The sequence below is a fragment of the Ambystoma mexicanum genome, chromosome 2p (assembly GCF_040938575.1).
Source record: "Ambystoma mexicanum isolate Mex_15411 chromosome 2p, UKY_AmexF1_1, whole genome shotgun sequence".
In the NCBI taxonomy this organism is placed as follows: domain Eukaryota; kingdom Metazoa; phylum Chordata; class Amphibia; order Caudata; family Ambystomatidae; genus Ambystoma; species Ambystoma mexicanum.
In genome coordinates, this window is record NC_090923.1 from 1,181,125,429 (window position 1) to 1,181,127,250 (window position 1,822).

Below are 1,822 nucleotides of genomic sequence, written 5' to 3' on the forward strand. Positions count from 1 at the left end.
CTGTCGTGGGAAAGGGGCCCCTGGAGTGATTAGGAGTGAGGATGGGAGTGGTAGCTCCCTCAGGCCGTAAGTGGGAGTCAAGGGTGTTTGTGGTAGCCATGTGCAGGTAGTAAAATAAGGAAAGTTAACGAAGGGAGGGAAAAAAAATTAGGGACCGAGTTGCTGAGGCTGCCCCTGTTTTCCCCGCATGTGCATGGGGACTTCCCTCCTTCCTGTGCCGACGGTGATATCACGGGCCGCATCAGGCATGGTGGATCCGACAATCACGCCGAGAAGATTAGCATGGCCCCTGCACAAAGATGACACGCAAATTCGTGAAGCGTTCCATATTTTAAGAGCACCCGTGGCACAATCAGTAAATACAGTCAGCAGTAAGCATTAAAGGGGCAGTACGGGCCGAATTAGAACAACGGTCGGAACAGGCAACACGGGAAGCCATACAGGGGCCCGGTGAAACAATACAGGAGGAACAAGGCGAGCGAAGGCAAGTCTACTGGAAAGCCAGAAGAGGCAAAAGTCGGGGATGACGGATGAAAGAACAAGAAGAGCGCATGAATTCAGCGCATGGGCCAAAAAGGCGGAAAAAGACCAGGGGGCCAAATAGGTACTGGAGGTGATGCAAAAGGAAGAAAGGGCTAGGGCAATATCGCCCCTGCTGCGAGAGGATTCCACGAACAGCAACGAGGAAGCCGCAGTACCCCAAGGACAGAAGAGGGCAAGGGAAGTGGCGGAGGAGTCGCAGGAGACAGAGAAGAACATGCTAGACCAGGAGCAGCCGGAGGCGCCGTCGAGGAGGCAAAGAAAAGGCATTGTTAAAAGGGATAACAGAGTGGGGGAAAAAAATGGTGAAAAAATTTAAAGGCATGCAGCACGGCTCAGGGTAAGTCGCCCAGAACCGGGGAGCATGGAGCACAATGGGTGCTTGATGTAATGAATAAGGAGGAAAAGGCAAGGGCAAGGTCGCCTTTGCTGCTAGAGGAGGCCAGCTGCAGCGAAGAGGAATACCACAAGCCCAAAGGAGGTCGAGAGAAGACCCAAGAGGGGCACAGGAGCAGCCGGAGGCACCATAGAGGAGGAAAAGGAAAGATACGGTGAAAAGGGATAACAGAGTTGGGGAAAAAATGGTGAAAAGGTGAAAGGCATGCAGCACGGCTCAGGGTAAGTCGCCCAGAACCGGGGAGCATGGAGCACAATGCGTGCGTGATGTAAGGAATAAGGATGAAAAGGCAAGGGCAAGGTCGCCTTTGCTGCTAGAGGAAGCCAGCTGCAACAAAGAGGAATACCACAAGGCCAAAGGAGGTCGAGAGAAGACCCAAAAGGGGCACAGGAGCAGCCGGAGGCACCATAAAGGAGGCAAAGGAAAGATACGGTGAAAAGGGATAACAAAGTTGGGGAAAAAAAAGAAAAAAAAAAAAAAATGCTAAAAAGGTGAAAGACATGCAGCACGGCTCAGGGTAAGTCGCCCAGAACCTTGGAGCATGGAGCACAATGGGTGCTGGATGTAAAGAATAAGGATGAAAAGGCAAGGGCAAGGTCGCCTTTGCTGCAAAGGGAGTCCAGCAGCAGCAAGGAGGAATACCACAAGGCCAAAGGAGGCCGAGAGAAGACCCAAGAGGGGCACGGGAGCAGCCGGAGGCACCGCTGAGGAGGAAAAGGAAAGGTACGGTGAAAAGAGATAGCAGAGTTGGGGGGAAAATTGGTAAAAAGGTTAAAAGCATGCAGCACGGCTCAGGGTAAGTCGTCCAGAACCCGGGGAGGGAAGGTTAAGAAGCAAGTGGCAAGGGGTAACACCTTCAGAGACGAAAAGTAGCAAAGGTAAAGA

At 52.4% G+C, this 1,822-nt stretch overlaps 1 pseudogene; it reads left to right on the forward strand.

The window, feature by feature from the left end:
* Positions 1–260: 260 nt before the first annotated feature.
* On the forward strand, positions 261–334 carry LOC138568574 (U6 spliceosomal RNA; annotated as a pseudogene).
* The last annotated feature ends 1,488 nt before the right edge of the window (positions 335–1,822 follow it).